At 38.3% G+C, this 20,773-nt stretch overlaps 1 pseudogene; it reads left to right on the top strand.

The window, feature by feature from the left end:
* Positions 1–14,698: 14,698 nt before the first annotated feature.
* On the top strand, positions 14,699–19,212 carry LOC145510773 (glycoprotein-N-acetylgalactosamine 3-beta-galactosyltransferase 1 pseudogene; annotated as a pseudogene).
* Positions 19,213–20,773: the final 1,561 nt, after the last annotated feature.

Raw genomic sequence — 20,773 nt, forward strand, 5'->3', positions numbered from 1 at the left:
CGTGTAGACGTCATCATTTTTACACTTGTGTCTTTCACCGCTTTTCAGTTACTCTCTCTTACTGGTCAAGTGTTCTGGAAATAATGGAAGAAAGGAAACCTCCTTTTCTTTTAAGCTCGCCATTTCAAATCTGAAAACTTTGCTGTTCTATATTCTTTGCAGGGTACATTGTGGGATTACTTTTTTGGCAGTATTGGAATGTATTTATGATAATATCAGGAATGCCACTCAAAAACACCATCCTTTAACTTGGGTGGCAGAGTTTTACTTACTTTATATAACTTCTGAAAAACACACTCATTTCAAATTGAGATTTGTGTGAAGATAACCATGTATGTTAAAAAAAAATCTAGAAAGAATCTAAGTAATTTTCAGGGTTTACTATTTTGCATACATAAAGTCTTGGCATAAAAATATACTTTGGGGGACTTCCTTGGCAGTTCAGTGGTTAAGACTTCACATTCCAATGTAAGATGTTCGGGTTCCATCCCTGGGAGCTAAGATCTCACATGCTTCAGGGCCAAAAAAAAAAAAACCCAAAACATAAAACAGAAACAATATTTTAGTAAATTCAATAAAGACTTTTACAATGGTCCATATCAAAAAAAATCTTTAAAAATTTAATGTATTTTTTATTTAATTTTAAATTAATTTATGAAGCTTAATGCAGAATGCTTAGTTTACATAAAGCTGTACTTTGGGGAAACACTAGACTTCCCTCTTTGTATAATGATCACTTGGTTTTGTGACTACTAAGCACCTTTACTCCTGTCTGGTGCTGCAGCATCCCCATTGCCTTCTCCTTTTGAGGTATTATTTTTTGTAAAGACTGATGAAGTCATGCAGGGTGGTGGGAATGTCAGCTGAACTGGACAGCCTTCTGCAAGCTTGGCATGAAATGATGCCTGAGGCTAACCAATTAGACTCTCTCTCCTGTGATTTGTAAACATGATTAAAATAATGCCTATACAAAAAGAAAAAAAGAAAAACTAACTGAAGCCAATTCATCTGTCAGCATCCAGGTTTGGTAAATCCAGTGACTTAGTTATGTCACTAAAGACCCAGAGTCTTTCTGATTTATCTCTACCTTCACAGACTCATCTCTTTGAGCATCCTCCTTCCTTGGTCTCAAGATGTCTGCTCAGTTCCAGGTCTCACAAGACAATGTGATTCTGTAGAGTGGAGATTACATCAGGGCTCAGCTGGATCACTCACCTCTGCCTACTAAGCTTGGTCATGTGGTTCAATAAATACACACCAACTATAATATACTCTGATTTATTTTACAAATCTCTGGAAATATCCTAAGTACAATATTCTACCAATTTGCATTATGCCTTTTGAAGTTGTACTTCAAAAGAATACTTTTCAGTGACTCTTTTGGTAGTAGTTTTAGAGGGGAGAGAAAAACCATCTTTTCTCCACTGCTCAGAAATCCCACACATCTGTCTTATTTTATGTTTATCTCTATACAGAATCCCCTCCAGCTAGAGCAGCTGTAACTAAAATTTCCTGTTTGATGCTGCAGTGGGGTTTTGCTTTTTCACTCTCCTGTGCCCACTTATGTCTAAGATATGAGGATCTTCATTAAGTGTTTGTGGAATTAATAATTAAAAATAGATTGAGTGAGGAAAGGCAATTATTACCATATAAGCACTAAAGAGTGCTTGCTGTAAACATCAATGTGGACGTGATTTCCACAAAAGAGAAGAACATGTATGAGTAAGATTTAGAAAAACGAGTGACCGTAGAATATGGGGGCATTAAAAATACCACTATCTTGGGGTTCATAAGATTTGGTTCAGAGGGTTATGAGAATCACTCAGGCACACATTCTTAACAATGAACAATTGACATTTTTCTTGTGGTTCCTTTTTTTTTTTTTGCTTGTTACAAATTCATTCCATCAACACTATTCCTGGTAAGAATACAAAGGTAGAAATTGTCTCTACTATTGGTATACAGTATAGTAGGAAGCATATAAAATTTATAGGTGTGTAAGATTAGAGGGACTAAATTTATTTTTCAATCAAGCGTGCTCATTTTATCAATGAAAAGATGGAAGTTTGGAGAGATCCAGCTAACCCATACTATTTTAATAGCATGTTGACCATTTATTCTGTGTTGTCTTATTCACACACATTATCTTATTTAATGGACCCAACAACCCTATGAAATAAGAGTCCCAATTTATGGATCAGGGAACTGAAATTCAGCAAGGTTAAGTAACTAGTCCAAGGTCACACAGCTGTGCTTCTCATTAGCTATGGGACGATCTCTGTTGACTCCCAGATGAGTGTTCATTCATTCCACAACACTGGCAGCCAGTGCCCAGACTTCTGGAACTGCCTAAGTGGGGAATCTGGAAGCCAGGTTTCAGGCAGAGAAGTTTTAGGTGGCTTTTTTGTGCAGGATGTGAAGTATGATTCTATTCATTTAACATCTTTCACAAGTATGCTTAACTGTTTATAAATGCAAACAAATGAAAAGTAGAAAATTATGAAACTGTACCTGATTAAATAAACTGCTTTACACTAGACCACTAATTTCACTCTAAGCAGCTGCCCTGTAGCATAACCAAGTTGAGTGGGGAGGAGGTAGAGGATACCATGATTTAATAACTCCAGTGATATTGTTTTTACTTTCTGTCCAAATGATGCTGAGAGCACAGAGTGTCCTTATGAAGTCATGAAAGACAAACAGGATTCCTGCAGAAAGAGCCAGGCTGTGCCGGAAAGAATGCCTGCCATCAACTGTCGTCTTGACAACAGATTCTGGTTAATACATTAAATGTCTGCAATGAGTTCAGCAGAAAGCCTCTGTAGCTTTCCATGCTCAAAGCAAGGACTATGCATTAATTCTTTTACATGTGCATTTATTCAATGTGTCATCATGATGGAGCTCATATGATTGGTAGATTGCAATTATGGCAGGAAATATTGGAAGAGTTCTAAATATTTCCTTTCAAAAAAGCAGAGTTAAAATGTGTTTGGTAACATAATTGCAGCAGATTGGACTAACATTAGCTCCTCCTCTTTCTAGAGGTAAAAGCTTCATTTTTCTATATCATTTCACATAATTAGTTTTCTAGCCAGAAATGTTTCATTTTTGTTCAACAGTCTCTCATTTACTGTCTCTTTTCCCAGGGGAGTATTCCCTAGAATCTTAATAACTACAGTGGAGTGGCTATGCTCTGCTTAATGGGCATGAGCTTTAGAGCATAATTTCATTTCTGAATACTTAACAAGTTTCACAGTTAAGAAAGTGTTGAAGTTCAAAGTCTTATTTTTAAAAAGTCATTTTCCTAATCATAACATAGCCATCTGATTTAGTAATCCAAGTAATCTTTTCTTCTAATTTAGGGTTCAAAGACATTAATTTATTCCTATTTCTTCATGACCTTGAGATAATCCAAAATGTGAAATGCTGTTTGATTACGAACACAGAAAACTACTATATGTGTATATATGCTTTTGCATGTGTGTATAGACCTATATAAAATAGTAAATATAGTATAAGGTAAAATATACACTACAGATACGGTAATCTGTATCTATGTCTATATGCACATGTACATATATAGTGCTTTGTCTGATGGTTGTCAAATATGCATATCACATATTGAATTATGCCAGTTATAAGATAGCTATGTGTACTGTATTATATATAGTATAGTCTCTATATCCAGATCTACTATGATATGTAATATATATTATAATGTATATAGACATGTATTAGTGTATTTAGTGTTAGTCACTCAGTCATATCCGACTCTTTGCAACCCCATGGACTGTAGCCCACTAGGCTCCTCTGTCCATTGGATTTTCCAGGCAAGAATACTGGAATGCACTGCCATGCCCTCCTCCTGATCTTCCTGATTCAGGTTTTGAACCCACGTCTCCTGTGTCTCCTGAATTGGCAGACAGATTCTTAACCGCTGTGCCACCTGAGAAGCATGCACACATTTTCTGGGTGGATGGAAGCATTTCCCACTAGAACCCAAACAACTACCAAAGTGGCTAAAGTATTGAAAGAAATAACTACCAGGTTTGGACTCCCAGGATTCCTACAACACAATAATGGTCCAGAATTTGGGTCTCAAGTGACAAAGGGGATAATGAGATCCCTTGTGACCAGGGCACACAGACCACATCAGGGCACACTTGCATACAGCCTGGAGACTTAGCTGAATTTTTAGGAGACATCTGACAGGTGACCACATTTCTCTTGCTGATATGTGGGCCATCCATCCTGTGTTGTCTCAGGTCCTTTGTTTCCAAAAGTTAGACAAATGGGGGTCTCTCAGAGCTACAGACAAGTAGGGTTGAAGCCTGGGGACAACCAAACACATGTAAGGTGGCTGGAGGACGTTTCACTCCTCTCCCTGGGGTCAGGATGATGCCCACACCCAGCAGGAAGTGGTCACAGATGCCAGCCCTGTGCCCTCAGTGTCCCTCAAGAATGAGGAGCAGGACAAAAGGCGGAGACACATGTCACCAGCCTACCCCACAAACAGGTCCCAAGAAATGAAAACAGAATCTGGGCAATAAAATCAAGTCTAACCTTTCTCCTTCTCCTTTGGGCTTTGTCTAGTTTCATTTGCTCAGAATGTGCTATGTGCAGAGGACTTGCACTTGGCCCTTCAGACCAGAGTTCCTGGTGCAAAATGGCAGCACCAACACCTCAGCTCAGCTGGAGAGACACCATGATTCAAGATGGCAGCGGTGCCTCATGAGAACTGCCCTCAGCACAAGGTTCCTTCAAATCAGCCCTCCACAGCCAGGCTGGCTGGGGAATGGAGAGTGTGTGCCCCAGAGCTTGAATCGGCACCTCTCCATTCTGTGATCAAAAACTAAAGCCTTCCTCTACTTCTAAATGGAATTTGGTCTTGTTCTATTGGCTTGAATGCTCCTAGTCAGAAGGACCCATTCAGGAGGGTGGGTAACCCTTCCACAACTGTTACATCCGTCTTTCTAGCACAAATGTCAGCAGGGTACAGGCTTTTCAGGATGCCTGCAGAAGCAGGATTTGATTGCCTTCCAAATATAAGAGCAGCTTGTGTTGAATTTTTTAAATGATTTAAATATTTTCTTGTATACAGTTTAAGCTGTCATTGTGATGAACCTAAATAGTAGGATTAAATAAAAAGGCATATCTATGTTTTAAATTTCCAACTATAGTCTTCAAATGCATGCTGTTGCTCTTGAAGTTTTCTGACTACCACGAAGGGTCTCTACTGGTCCTTATGGTTTAGATCTTGGAAAATCTGCCTGGACTAGCAGATTCTTATACAATAATCTTAACAAAAACTCCAGTGAGGCCCATTTTGTTAAAAAAAAAAAAAAAAAAGGCACTGATTCAGTTAAGCAGTAAGATATCCCCAGAGAATTTCCTCTAACACCCTCAGAAATGGTTTCTGTTTGTTCTAGACTATAAATACTGTGTAGTTAGAACTTGTCACATCTCACATCAATAGCTGTGTCCGTGGGCGATACAGTACATTTCTTACACCAAGTTCAATACCTGTAAGTTAATATTTTTCCTTTATAATGTGCTAATAATTGCCCAACTGTCTTCTATCATATGCAGATTGTAAGATTATTTGGACTTTACAAATAGAATCATTATGTGTATTGTGTTATGCTTATTTCAATCCACTTTGCATCTTGCAATTTGCATTTGATTTAGTTCCTTCTCTATAACCTAATTTGAAATAGATAGCAAATTAGACCAGAGGAGGTACAGCCTGTGGAATTGGCAACAGGCAGCCCATTTTTCTACTGGGATTAAGTTCCTCATTGTCACTCCCAGTTCTCTGAGATGTTGTCCCTCTACCAGCCACTTTCTCTGTTGCATCAAACACCACAAACACAGGACTGTTGGTCATAGCAGACACTTACTGAAGACTGTGATAAAAGATGGCAGAACAGCACATGATAAATGAGAATTTATCTTGAACATTAGACATCATTGATCTTTAACCATCTTCTTGACCGAGAATTTATCATTGGTCATTTCTTCCTCTCACCGTTCTAATTGCCCTCATTCAGCATCTCTCTGATTTCATATTTATAATAAAACTATATTGAACAGGTCTTTGCAAACACAATTGGAAAACTACACTGAAATATATTGTCTCTGCCAATTTTATTTCATACTATATTCTCCCTCCAATCAACATATGGGAATAAACATTTTTTAAATGAAATTAAATGTTTTGTCTGTGTAATTAGTTTACTTCATAGTTTAAATTCCGGAATACAAATATGAAAGGGTTATATTTTCTCCAATAACTCCTTCCCTAACTCTTCTGTGTTACATCCCTGTTTCAATTTCCTTAGTACACCATATGTAGAGTCTGTACTAACTTTAACTATTAAAATTTGGTTGTCAAATCTCCATCTCATTTTGCTCCCTGGCCAAGCAAACCGCACTTGTGGCTTGTGGCTTGAGGGTTTTCTCCTGTTCCCACACTTCCACCCCCAGGCTCTGCCACCTAAGCAAGGGGCAGGATGGAGGTGCGGTGCACATCTGAGCGAGACTGAAGCTGGAGGGAGCGTGAAGGTAATCCTGCTCTCACTCATCTCTGATCTCCCTGGGGGTCTGTGGACGCGATGGTCTCCACATTGATCCAGTTTGCTCACATGCATCAATAAAAACAACATGTCTTTCTTAATAAATCTGAAATCATTCAATCTATGGGAGTTAGGTCACTGTTTGCCGCAGTTAAAGCATTGAGAGTAAGCTATGACTGCTAAATGTCAGTGAAAGCATTGCTATGCTCCAAATAAAACAGCTTTCATAGTGTTCAGTGCAATATGTTACTGTGGTTTTTGAAAGGAAATTCAAATGTACAAGTGGAATTCTTGATGGAGCAAGCATATGTATCATAAGGTCATTATAGAATAGCAATGTGTAGAACAAATAGTACACTCCAGTACTCTTGCCTGGACAATCCCATGGACAGAGGAGCCTGGTAGGCTGCAGTCCATGGGGTCGCGAAGAGTAGGACATGACTGAGCGACTTCACTTTCACTTTTGACTTTCACGCATTGGAGAAGGAAATGGCAACCCACTCCAGTGTTCTTGCCTGGAGAATCCCAGGGATGGCGGAGCCTGGTGGGCTGCCGTCTATGGGGTCACACAGAGTCGGACACGATTGAAGCGACTTAGTAGTAGTAGTAGTAGTAAACGTCATTAAGACTGTCAATTACCCTGGAGGGAGATTAATTTATGTCTTTAATGGATACGTCCTTACTGGTACAGCAATAGTTGAGAAACTTCAATGAAGAGGTAATGTGACATGAAGAATTTAAGGTGACATTTGCACTGTTTCAAAAGATTATAAAAGGGAACCAATAAGCACGTTGATTAGCATGTCACACTGTTTTCCTTAACACAATGGCAATATACAACTTCAAGCAGTTTGATACAATAGTTAAGATTATATCACAAAATTAAATGGTCACTGATGACTATTTAGGCAAAGGGCCTTGCAGGAACAGACTTTATAATACAATTATGCAGCACTACCTTCTGAAATATTATAGAGGAAAAAAAAGTTATTGAATTGCCATAAGAACTTGCCGCTATAACTCGTTTGACAAGAATCACATACTTAATGGCAGAGCTAAAACATTTCTCTTTGCACAGAGAAGGTTCACTGCACATCTGATTTGTGGTTTGACTGGTGTGTCAGTCTCAGGGCATCCACCAGAGACTAGATCCCCTATGCTGAAGGAGAAAGGCTGAGAATGAGGATAAACAGAATGATGGGGAAATCAAACCAACTATGTAGGGAAAGATGGAAAAAGGAATTGGCTGAAGCCTAAACAGCCAGGTTGAACCATAAAGTAACCTGGAACAGACAAGTCATTGGTTGGGATAATAAAACAAAGACAGCAGGAGGGCCTGGGACTTTCTGACTTTATGGAGCTGTGACATTATATCTAAACTGTCTTATTATTGGATTTCTTGTACATGAGAGACTATCCTGTAAGCCATGGTCTTAGGGTTTTTCTGTGGTATACAAGATAACCTAATATGAACCAATTCATCCAAATTTAAATTTAGAATTCATGAGCATGGCAATTGGGAACATAAAAATACACCAGGTAGTCAGTTTGTGTTCTGAAAAAGTTTTCTACATAATGAGAAAAATAAACAATTTAATAAATAATGATCCAATGTGAAAGTATTACAATAAGGGACTTCTCTTAGAATTCTGGCTACATAAAGCAAGAATGTTAAACCCAAGGATGAACAATGGTCTCCAGAGGAAAACATAATAGGTTTATAAGTTTAAGAACTTATAAACTTACAATTTTAAGACCTAGAGGGAGTGGGATGGGAGTGGGGAGGGAGGCTCAAGAAGAAGATACATATATACATGCGCGTGTGTGTGCTAAATCGCTTCAGTTGTATCTGACTCTACATCATTATGGACTGTAACCCACCAAGCTCCTCTGGCCAGGGGATTCTTCAGGCAAGGATACTGGAGTGGGTTGCCATGACCTCCTCCTGGGGATCTTCCTGACCCAGAGATTGAACCTGAACTCTGTCTCCTGCATTGGCAGGCCAAGTTCTTTACCACCAGTGCCACCTGGGAAGCCCTATACTTATATATATAATTATGACTGATTCGAGTTGTACAACAGAAACCAACACAACATTGTAATTACCCCCAATAAAGAAAAAAAAGAACTATGTTTAAGAACCAAGAGGATATAGCATTAATATTTCCTATTTAATGTTGATATTCACATATGAGGGTGTTTATGACAAACCACAGTTAAGAAAAGCAGTGTTTCTCCTATCTCCTGTTATGAATTTGTGTTGATTTGCCCATTTCCATCCCACATTCTTTTTCCAGATTCTTTTACCTGTAGTTGTACTTGTGATTGCATGTGATCAAGAATCAGAATGTGAATCACTGCCCTTAGAAGGTGATTTTGAAGAGAAATGCTCTAAATAAAACTGAGCTGCAATGTTATAGACCAGAGCAACAGCAACAAGCCTTCTTGATGGAGATCCTTCTAAGGTGCCTTGAAATTAACCTTCCTGAGCAGATATAGATAAATGTGTTTCTCACATATAAGACTCGTTTATGGTCCGTGTGTATTATTTAACTCAGAGCCAGTACTGACTCAAAAACATGTTTCAAGGAATGGTACATATGCTTCTGGAAAAAATCCCCTTAAAAAAGTACACTGCTAGAAAAAAAAAAAATGGTGCTAAGAAGTCTCTGTATGAATGTAGAAAAAACTACATTCCTAAACTGACTTTAGGAACAAAATTCTGTCTGTTTGAGCTGTTTAAGATGATTTAGCCCTGTTCCCGGAACAATGTGCAGTGGTGTAATAGCATCATTTCTTAATGGGGCATCATCTCATGTTTTATCTTGTACAAATAATTAATCATTTAATTGTTGTCCAATAACTACACAATTAACAGAGAAAAACTCTGTATCTGAAACATTAGGGGGAATTGTTAGTCTGAGAAAACAGTCTGCTCTGCTTCCTAGCAGCATGGGAGAGCAAAAGCCTGAGTAGCGACTTGTGCTTCAACATTAACTGAGATACTGCAACAGGACAGGTAGTTATTTTTCCTGCTTATGGTTTTAATTTTACATTTGAAGACAACAGAAACAATGAGGTGGCAAATTCTATCTCAGTATAAAAGGCAGAATTCCAGGTCCCCAAAATCAATGACTGTCAATCAGAACATAGACACTGGGTGATCTGATGAATAATTTAAGACTGATTTGTTAACTGTGTAGAAGTGAAGTTAGCTGTGCAGGGAGACACATTGTCAATTGCCAGCAATTTACCATGTTTTTGAAAACCACAGGCAGCAATTTACAGAAAAGATTAGGCCAGTTACTGTACACGTGTGACATTTTCTTGATTTAAGATGTCAGTCTGGAAAGCTGTTCACTGACAACCGGAATTTTGGAATGAGGTTATAAAGTTAATGAAGAATTGCTTTTACCTGAGAGCATCTGTATTTCTGCCCTGAGGGACCCCTGAATGCACACCTCCTGCTGGGATTAAATGTGCATATGCAAATGAGTGCTGTCAGAAAGGGCGATGTACCTGCCCTGGGACCATTAAGCATCTTTACATCACTCAGTGCTCTAATGCACTTTTCCCTGAGAGAGCATGGTGATGGGCTTTGTTTCTTAGAGCTGATACTGTTTCAAAGAAAACAGTACAAATGCACTTTGTGTAGCTTAAGCCATTTCAATAGATATAATTTATCCTGCACCAGAGTTCTTATTTTTCAAAGTTGCTTTTCAAAAGAATATGGTATGAGCAAAGTAGAAAATTCTTCCCTGGATACCACAACAATAATCGCTGTAGGCAAGATCCACCAATGAACAATAAAATTAATGGGAAAGCTTTAGGGAGAAACAGGTTATCTGCATAGCTTCAGAGTGTTTACCTCCAAACACTTGCTTGGGTTTTAATCTATAGTTTTTACGTTGCCTCCGTGAAAGGAGGGGCTTCTCTGGTGGCTCAGATGGTAAAGAATCTGCCTGCAATGCAGGAGACCCAGTTTCGATCCCTGCATTGGGAAGATCCCCTGGAGGAGGAAATGGCAATCCACTCCAGTATTCTTGACTAGAGAACTCCATGGACAGAGGAGCCTGGTGGGCTACAGTCCATGGAGTCACAAAGAGTTGGACATGACTGACTAAGCAAGTAACATTTTCACTTTTATTTTTTCCACTGAAGGAAGTGAAACTTAATTTTCCTTCCTTTTAGTATGAACTGGAGTTAGTGACTTTCCATCAAAGAACAGAATATGAAAAGGGGAAAATGGTAACATTCTTGTGGAGAAACCCTATCAGACAGAACCCTAACCAAATGACCCAGGTTGCTGTCATCAAAGACAAGCCATGTTGGCATCATGGGCCTCCTGATATGGAGTAATGGGCAAGGTTCTTCATTTCTGTGACATCTTTCCCCCAAATTCATAATCCCAATCTAATTATGAGGAAACATCAGAAAAACCTAATGAAGGACATTCTACCAAATACTTCATGTTTTCAAAAGTCTCTATGGCAGGTTCATAAAATATCAGGTAGAGATTTTAAAAACTGTCACTAAATAAAACTTAATATCCTAGATTGGATCCTGGAATACGCAAAAAGTTAAAACAGGTGTTAGTAGAAAAATTGGTGAAACACATTCTAAATTTATTCTCCGGGCTTATATTAAGTTATTAAACTCTTCAGTATTTCCCAGGAAGTTTAAACCTGTAAACTAGGGTTCTTATTATAATTTCTACACTGAAACTGCATATGCTAACTGTCATCATTTAAAATACCAGTTGAAGTTTTGTTTTCTATATGAGAAACAAGTCAATCAATATGTCCTTGTTTAGCAATGAACTATATCCGAACATTTATACTTACAGATTCTTCTGTCTTACACATTCAAATCTGATACTTTGCTTCCTCTGAATTTTTTCTCAAAAGGGAAAAGAAAGAAGATTGTTTAAAAAAATTACTTTTTTATCTTTGACCTTGATTTTCAAGAGTTAAATGTAAAATGGTAGATGTGATGGTTAAAGTTAACCACTGCAGTGGTTTGTGATTAGAAATTATTATTCAACAATCAACCTGAGTCTACTCAGGGTTTTTTTTAATTTGTGGCTTCAAAAGACACAATTCTTTGTTTCAACAAATCATCAGAGTTGACATTACACTGTACAAGATGAATTCCACACCCAGGTAAGTGGACAGGCAAGATGCATATGAATGGGCTGATTTTTTTTTAATTTACTTTTTAAACACTATTTTGAAGACTGACAAATTCAACTCTGAGGTTCTTCATCAGCTGGTCTTTGAGATAATGCTCCTTTTCTCAAACACAATACTCTTTATCTTAAAAACAAGCCATAATATAAACTTTTTAAATGTACATTTGTTTTATAGTTTTTGCATTTATATACATGTTGGTGCACATGTGTGTACAGTTTAATATATTATAGCATTTTATAGCTATATTAAAAATAGAGCATTTTTAATGAAATTCCTATTACTGGTGAACTAGTGTCCCCCCATAGTCTCAGCATTGTGAAGTGCTGAGCCAAGGCCTACAATGACGCTTGGCTTCCTTTCACACACAGCAAAGTTTTAAAGCCCTCTGTTCTTTTCAGTTCTGCAAGTTTGAAAATATATTCTATTAGATTGAAGCAGAGTTTGAAGAGCAAAGTGTGCACGAATACAATTTTGGTGCAAAATTCTTAATTAGGAGATAGGATTTAAATGGCCCTGAAGGATTTTGACGGAGAATAAATTCATGCCCTTATTGGAGTGGAAATTCTACTCAAATTTAATTAAAACATGTCCCTGTCAGTTTTTTTCCTATCCGAGGGGAAATGTTTCATTTCTATCTCATCCTTCAATGGGAAGCCGAGGACCTGAGCAGAGTGGCCCTCGGCCACAGGGGCGGCTCCTGAAGGATTCTCAGATGATTTGCACCAAGGATGCCAACTTTAGGTGGAGCGGGAATCGGCAACCTGTCCCTCCTAATTTCAAATTCTCACTCTGCCTCCTCATAGCTGGATGTCTGAGCAAGTTACCTAACTTCCCTGGACTTCAGTTTCTGCTTCTGTAAAAATGGTTCAAACCTCACGGGACTGCAATGGACACCCCTCGAAGGATAAAGTTTATTATGTGATACATCTTTGTTGTTCTTATTTTATAATATTTGAGAAATTAAGAATAAAGTCATTTCTGAGGATATGCATTCCTACTTGTCTTATTCTCCATGTAATTTCCTCTTTGATGATGCCTTCTGTGTTTCTACTACCAATTTCATTTCTCATCGTTTCAGAGAAATGAACTCCTAATCAATGCTAGACTTCTATTTTGAAAACCTCACATTTTTTGATGGAGTTTTCAAGTGTGAAAAATTCAAATCTACATCTGTAGTCCTGACTTTTCTCTAAATTTCCATGTTTCTTGCAATGAGAAAAATAATAGTGCCTGAATTCTTTGTCATCAATACAAACTAAGTAGACAACTGTATCATTTCTAGCTTTGCTATTTTTCCATCTGCCTTCTGCCTTTAGACAATTTGAACGAGCTGTGAGTTCCTTGGGAACAGGGACTTCTGTTTTCATCTCTGTCCATACAACCTGAGCAGAGTGGTAGGTGGTCAATAAATCGTTGTCAAATAAGGGAGTGAATGAACGATTGAAGAATGAAGAGCTTTTCTAGTTGAAAAGGGTAAGGACAATGGAAACAGAAGGGAAATAAAACTAGTAATAAAATGTATTACCAATTGTTCCCTCTTTAGCTAAAAAAAATTGTTTGCGGCTGGGGAATTGTGATGGAGAATGCCAAATTTTCAATTCTATTAATAATTAACTTACCTCTAGTACCCATTTCTCAATCTGTAAAATAGTTATTCTCCAAATATTTTATATCATCATAAGGGCTTCTTCAGATAACCTCAAGAAGCAGAAATAAAGGGTTTACCTATTTTAAAAATTTCAGACTCAAATAAGCTGGCAAAACAGTATGCAGAATAGAGCTTTGTATCTGTCTTATGATGCCTTGGCCTCTTTTGTTCCTATTCACCTCCAAAATTGCCAGCTGAGACATTTAAATACTAAATACTGTTTAAATACTGAAGCAATTCTAGAAGATAACATGCTTAGACAGTAAAAAGTCCTTGCTGAGTATATAGTGTCTGCTCCAGACCTAGAACTAAAATATGAAAGTCCCTGTCTAGATAGACCTTGTACCACCCACAGCCCCCCACTGTATACCATGCTGAAGATGAATTTATGTATTTCTAATATTTATAGTTTAAAGCAATTATATAATATCTATATAGCACTGAATCATTTCCAACATACTTAGACTTCAGTAATTTTTATTTTTTTTCAAAAATACAACATTTAGATAGTTCTCACATCTTACGAACGTGCAATTCATTTCATAACCTTACAAATTACCATCATTAATTTCTAGTCAAGCGATGATAAATTTCAAGCTCAGCAACACATAAAATGGAAACAATGCCTATGCCCACAACACAGCAAAGAGGCACAAAACCAAGACCAAAAAATACAGTGACAGCTAAAAACTTTTTGAAAGGGGCAATAGTATATGAAACCTACTCCATTTCAATTATGAAATTAAAAGCCCAAAGAGGACATGATCAAACACAGTGATGATCATTAACACCACAAGACAGGGGTCCAGAAGAATGCAGTGTATCTCCTGAGGGTGTTTGTGTCTGGTCTATGTGAGTGACAGCCCCTTGGCCTGCAGGCACTCCACCCCAAGTGCCTCACTCACTCACATGCTGTAAAACTCATTCTTAAAAACTTCTTAAAAGGATCCATTTCCCCTGTATTATTGTCAAATCCACATTCAAAACGGAAAGCAGAAAAACTTTGAAATATATAATGGCAATTGTATTCACATCTCAGGGGTGTTATTTCTTAGAACGGGTGGTAATATGTTCTATCTTGCCATCTTCAAAGTCTTTAAAATGCCATCTCTTCATTCTGAAGGAGACATTCTAAAATAATCTAAAAAAGAAAGTCTATCCACATAAGTTTTCTAAAATTCTAGGCACTTGCTACCAGAAAAAATTACTTTAAATGAGGTTGTTGTGTTGACACCGTTCTTGGTTTTTAGGCATATTTAAGTCATTACTGTGTGTCAGTCACCATGCTAGGTTTGGGGGAAAGTGGCCTCACTCCTATACACAAAGAAGGACAGTTAACCCCTCTGATTAAGAGCTCCAGTAAAGGTGGCAATGGTGACCATAACAAGGATCCTTCCGAACTGGGGGTAAAGGAGATCCAGGAGGGCTTCCTGGATGAAGTGATATCTAGCTTAAGACCAGAAGGATGAGAAATCAACAAAATGAAGAGGAAAGAGAAGACCATTTCAAGGAGAGAAAACAACTTATGGTAGGACTTAGAGGTGAGAAAGATCATGGGACTGTTTGAGTGTTTTGTTTTGTTGTTTTGTTGAGCCATGCAGCAGATAGGATCGGAATTTCCCAACCAGGGATGGAATCTGTACTTACTGCTGTGAAAGCTCAAAGTCTTAACCCCTAGACTGTCAGGGAAGTCTCTCTGCCCCAAGTTCTGCTTCTCCTTCTTCCTCTCTGTTAGCATCTGTGACTTTACCTTCCAGGTTTGGGTGTGGTTAACACCTCAACTGCTGCTGGATTCCTTGCACTGATGGGAACATCTGTGGTTCTGTAAACCCCAGTCCACCCTGGTAATTATTTCCTTTGTAAATTAAAAGTTTCCTCAAAATATCCTAACCAGTGGATGCCATCTCTTTTCCCTTAGGCTCAATCCTGAGTGATCCAAATGTCAAACTTTTATATTCTAATGTTTAAAAAGGAACTTAGACTCACAGACATAGAAAAACAGACTGTGGTTGCTAAGGGGTAAGGCAAATATTTTTTTTTAACAAAAGGAACTTACAGCACAACATTCTCATTAAAGAGTTTAGCTTGTTATATCGTTTTGTGGGAGTTTTGCTTTGTGTTGTTTTCTTTCTATCTTGCCTAGAAAATCCCACGGACAGAGGATCCTGGAGGGCTACAGTCCATGGAGTCACAAAGAATGGACATAGGATCCCCTGGAGAAGGGAAAGGCTACCCAATCCAGTATTCTGGCCTGGAGAATTCCATGGACTGCACAGGCTATGGGGTCACAAAGAGTCCGACACGACTGAGCGACTTGCACTTTCACTTTGGTGACTAAAAGGAAAAAAAAACAAAAACATTTTTATTTATTTTTAGAATTTATTTTATTCAAGTATAGTTGATTTACAATGTTGTATTTATTTCTGCTTACAGCACAGTGACTCAGCTATACATTATATGTATATGTATATATATATAAAATGTTTATTTTTTTTAATACTCTTTTCCATTATGGTTTATTTGTAAGGCAGTATTTGTGACAGCCAAATCCTTCAAAATGGCAGACCTAGACCCTGGTGGCTCAGATGGTAAAGAGTCTGCCTGCACTGTGGGAGACCTGGGTTCGATCCCTGGGTTGGAGAGATTCCCTGGAGAAGGAATGCGACTCACTCCAGTATTCTTGCCTGGGAAATCTCATGGATGGAGGAGCCTGGCAGGGTGCAGTCTCTGGGGTTGCAAAGAGTTGGACACGACTGAGCAACTTCACTTTAGATAAGCAGCAACTATACACTGTTTATCTGCCTTTCTATCTGTCTGAATATCATCCATCCATCCCAAAGTTATGTTTGAGATTTTTAGGGCTCTTTGTAAAGTTAAGTGAATCAGATGTTTCACTCAAAGTCAATGGAAAGGAAAACCATAGGGCAGTTATCTTTCATTACTGCTGAAAACTAAGTAATGGTTGCACGTTGATTTAAATATCAATCCACCTTTTATTCTGAATAGCTTTTGTTATATTTTTTTCCCAAAGTACTTCCTGAGAAATTAATATGCATCTGTAAGGGCATTATTCTACATCATTCGCACCACCTAGCACGCAGCGAGGTAAAGAGCCGGTGATTAATAACTGCTGGCTGATTAATCTGTTCACATAATTAATTGTTTGTGCAATTGACAGCTCCATAGTTATGTATGCAGGCAGGTCATCTTTACCTTTATTAACTCTGAAAAATGTGACCTTTTTGCATTGTCTAATTAGATAGATTAAAATAACATTCAATGAGGGACTATGTGGTAAATACCACTTATAGGAAAGGTCTTTCTTCACCCTTTTCCCACCCCCATAATCAATTCACACATTTAAATATCTGAAGACTTAGAAATGATTTTCTGAGACTTAATCCAAAAGAATCAGTTTAGATAGGAATGAAAAGTTGCTGGTGCAAGCTATGTGCAATGCCGAGATTTGTGTTCTCCAGAGGAGAGGAATTCGATCCGGGAATCAGAGACGAGGCCTGATCACTTGGAGCTTTTGTGTAGCAAAGTTTTATTAAAGTATAGGGGAAGTTTTATTAGAAGTTTTATTAAAGATAGGGGAAGCTTCTGACATAGACACCAGAAGAGGACAGAAAGAGTGCCTGCTTGCTAGTTTTTTAGCAAGACATTGTATGTCTGTTAGCAAGCTGCTAATCAGATAAGAGAGGTACCTCAAGGCTAAGAAAGTTTCACCAGGCCCCTCTCCCGCATTATGTATTTTTGAGACAGGATGACATGAGGTGTGTCATCCCCTGGCCATAAAACAATTGACAAGAATACTGGTTTGTTTAGCTGTTGTCAGCCCAAGGTTTGAGAAAAGAAAAAAAGTTAGTCTTAGGCTGAGCTATTTTGAAGACAGGCAGATTCCAAAGCAAATACAGTTTCATTAACATAGCTTAAGAAAAACATTTCCATAAGAAAAACGGTATTGGTTAGCTCAAGGCAGAACCAGGTGTCGCCAACACAGAATTAAAAGAAGTGCTTTTTGATTTTGTGTAGAAAAGGAAAAAACATCTGCCACTTGGAGTTTATATCCGCCTGCCACTTGGGGACCTCTGATCTTCCTACCTGTTACCCTCTCAGGAGATATGTTTCAAACTAAAAAGTCCTTATTAAGCTGATAACAGTTTTTCTGAACATAAAACTGTGAAGTTAATTCATGTGTTTATAATATTTATTAAAAAATCATTGTACTATCCATTCTTTTGTTGTTGTTGTTTCAATCTGCTAATTTTGGGGAAAGTTTCTAATGCAACAAAACCTAAATGAGGTATTCCACCTCTAACTGGCATATAGGAACACGTGAAAGACCTTCACCCCTAACAATACAACCACAAGTCACCAGGCAAACAATCTACGCAGTAGAACCTTGTTGTGTAGCCATGCTATATATAATAGTTTACATTTGCTAACCTCAAACTCCCAGCCCTCCCCTCCCCCAACCCCCTCCCCTTTGGAAACCACAAATCTGTTCTCTATATCTGTGAGTCTGTTTCACTTTTGTAGATAGACTCATTTGTGCCATAGTTTAGATTTCACATATAAGTGATATCATTTGGTATTTGTCTTTCTGACTTACTTCACTTATGAAAATCCATATTGCTGCAAATGACATCATTTTGTTCTTTTTTATTGTAATAGCCATTAACAGACTTATCTGTATTGTTAAGTTGAATACTTTGGAAATCTAATTTTTTTAATTATCATTTATGACCTGAGCCCATATGGCATTTAATAATCCTAAAAGTTGTCATCAGCAATTAGGATTCAACAGATGATAAGCTTGACAGCTTTCAGAGTTGTTACAGAGCAACAAATGTGATGGAAATAATGCCCATGCTCATGTAAAGTAACAGACATCCCCACATACATGCACCCACACACAAAAGTATCCTTAAAAATAATGCCATAGGGCAGAGCCCCTGAAGCTCCCTGGACTACTGAGCCTGGTAGTCCAGCCTCCTCATCCCCACTCCCGCTCTCCCTTCCTAGCCCATCAGAGAGGCCAGAAATATGCTTACAAAAATGGCAGCATTCCTGGCTGTATTGTTTAACCTCCCTCTCTGGATCAGCAATCAGATTTGTGTGTGTGTGTGTGTGTGTGTGTGTGTTTTCTCAGTATTTAGTATTTTCTTGGAAAAACAAGGTGACTGACATCCAGCCTAATATTCTGAATTCCCCTTCTCCAGGGGATCCTCCCAACCCAGGGAGTGAACCCAGGTCTCCCACACTGTAGGCAGATTCTTTACCATCTGAGCCACCAGGGAAGCCCCAATATTCTGAATAATTATCTTCATTCTAGACATTCAGATAATACTGATCAGAATTACCTAGAAGGGCAGATGAAGTCAAAGACAAGTGCTAGTCATCATAAATACGAGACCACAAATGTTGTTGAACGTCTTTATAAGAAAGTGAAAATTCTTTACTGGGTTGTCACAGGACCTTAAAATCTAGAGAAAAGGGCCAAATACATCAGAACAACATGAACTCAACCTTGTAATAAAGCAATGTTTATGAGCTCAGAAGAAAATAAAGACTTTCTTACTGTGCGATTAAACACCAAAGAAGGGAGAGACCAACTACACTGAAAACAGTTAAATCCTCTCAGGATGTTCATGACCATTATCTGGGCTGTGCAGGTCACTTTATGAAAGCAGATGACGATACATAAGTCACACTACAGAGCTTGAGATGGCTGCTTCTAAACTATGACCCTGAAGAGCCCGTTTACTTGGGAGATGATTTAAGAATGATGTGAAACAGAGCTAGTTGGTAGAGGAACACGGTGGTACTGAGCCCAGAAGCTGTGAGGGTTTATGATTATTATTATTAGGCTTTATTTATTTACTTATTTTTACTCAAGGATAATTGCTCCACAATGCTGTGCTGGTCTCTGACATACAACAGTGCAAACCAGTCATAATTTTATATATATATATATCCCCTTCCTCTTGAGCCTCCCTACCTCCATCCCACCCCTCAAGGTCATCACAGGGCTCCAAGCTGGGTTCCTTGTGCTATACAGCAGCTTCTCGCCAGTTATCTATTTTATACATAACAGTGTACATATGTCAGTGCTACTTTCCCAATTTGTCCCACTCTCTCCTTCCCCTGATGTGTCCATAAGTCCATTCTCTACATCTGTGTCTCCATTTTTTCTCTTTAAATAGATTCATCAGTTCAATTTTTCTAGATTCCATATATATATATACACACACACATTAGTATGTGATATCTGTTTTTCTCTTTCTGACTTACTTCAGTCTGAATAACAGGATCTAGGTTCATCCACGTCATTACAACTGACTCAAATTCACTCCTTTGTCATGGCTGAGTGAGAGCAAAGGCAAATAGAGTTCTGCCAAGAGAACACACTGGTCATAGCAAACACCCTCTTCCAACAACACAAGAGAAGATTCTACACATGGACATCACCAGATGGTCAACACTGAAATCAGATTGATTATATTCTTGGCAGCCAAAGATGGAGAAGCTCTATACAGTCAGCAAAAACAAGACTGGAAGCTGACTGTGGCTCAGATCATGAGCTCCTTATTGCCAAATTCAGACTGAAATTGAAGAAAGTGGGGAAAACCACTAGACCATTCAGGTATGACCTAAATCAAATCGCTTATGACTATACAGTAGAAGTAAGAAATAGATTTAAAGGACTAGATCTGATAGACAGAGTGCCTGATGAACTATGGACAGAGGTTCATGACATTGTACAGGAGACAGGGATCAAGACCATCCCCAAGAAAAAGAAATGCAAAAAAAGCAAAATGGCTGTCTGAGGAGGCCTTACAAATAGCTGTGAAAAGAAGAGAAGCGAAGAGCAAAGGAGAAAAGGAAAGCTATACCCATTTCAAGGCAGAGTTCCAAAGAATAGCAAGGAGAGATAAGAAAGCCTTCCTCAGTGATCAACGCAAAGAAATAGAGGAAAACAATAGAATGGGAAAGACTAGAGATCTCTTCAAGAAAACTAGAGATACAAAGGGAACATTTCATGCAAAGATGAGCTCAATAAAGGACAGAAATGGTAGGGACCTAACAGAAGCAGAAGATATTAAGAAGAGGTGGCAAGAATACACAGAAGAACTGTACAAAAAAGATCTTCATGACCCAGATAACCACGATGGTGTGATCACTCACCTACAGCCATACATCCTGGAACATGAAGTCAAGTGGGCCTTAGGAAGCATCACTACGAACAAAGCTAGTGGAGGTGATGAAATTCCAGTTGAGCTATTTCAAATCCTCAAAGATGATGCTGTGAAAGTGCTACACTCAATATGTCAGCAAATTTGGAAAACTCAGCA

This window comes from Giraffa tippelskirchi, chromosome 6 (genome assembly GCF_054371585.1).
Source record: "Giraffa tippelskirchi isolate mGirTip1 chromosome 6, T2T-mGirTip1v1.2.pri, whole genome shotgun sequence".
Classification (NCBI taxonomy): Eukaryota; Metazoa; Chordata; class Mammalia; order Artiodactyla; family Giraffidae; genus Giraffa; species Giraffa tippelskirchi.